The following is a 909-nucleotide window of genomic DNA, read 5'->3' on the forward strand; positions in this document are numbered from 1 at the left end:
GGGAGAGAATCTAAAGGCAAGGAGCTGGCATCTATTAGCAATCTCTCTAAAGGCTTTAAACTGCTCTTTCTGCTGCGAAGGCATGGCAAAGCTGAAAAGCAAATACAACCCCGCTCCAGTCAGTTAGCTCTGCCAGATAACCAGCCCGACCGCTAGACGGGAAGGTACCTGCGAAAATCCCGCAGAGAGGGGAAGAAAGAAAAAGAGAAAAAAAAAAAAAGAGACGGGTTTCCTACTTTTATGCCCCGAAAAAATATATATATTTCGGGTGAGGGTGTTAAAAATGAAATAAAATAGAGTAAAAGCGGGGTGATGCGTTAACCCGTCGTTTCTTCTCTGCAGAATTATCTGGCCTCTGCTCCTCTCTCTTCCCTTTCCTCCTCCGAGTCCCCAAGCCCCCCACTTTCTCCCCAGTTTTCTCTGCCCCCTCCCGGCCCGTTTAAGAGACCGGCCGAGGGGTGCAGGAGCAGGCTGGGGAGCCGCGCCAGCTCTGTAATTAACGCTGGAAGATTATTGCCCCCCAAACGCACCCCAGCACGCAGGGGGATACCGGGGAGAGGAAAACTTCAGGGTCTGCTCCAGCGTGGCGCTAACCACGGGGCGGGGGGGGGGGGCACGGCTTCCCTCCCCTATGTCTTACGGCCCTCATCACCCCCCCGGCCCCGTGTCCAGCCCTCCTCCCTCCAGCGGCATCCCATCCGCTCCCGGGGATTTAATTAGGCGTTTACACCTCGGCTTGGAGTAAATGACTGGTAAGAAGAGTTGGGGGGGGGGGGGGGGGGGAGAGAGGATGGAGGGGGGGGGGATGTATCAGCAGCCCCGCTTTGATTGACAGGATGGAGAACCATTGAAAATCCTGCTGGGTAGCTCCCGGGTCGCTCTGAAGCTCCTTTTAAAAATCCTTCTTCA

Source organism: Anser brachyrhynchus (genome assembly GCF_964034855.1).
Source record: "Anser brachyrhynchus genome assembly, chromosome: 8".
In the NCBI taxonomy this organism is placed as follows: Eukaryota; Metazoa; Chordata; class Aves; order Anseriformes; family Anatidae; genus Anser; species Anser brachyrhynchus.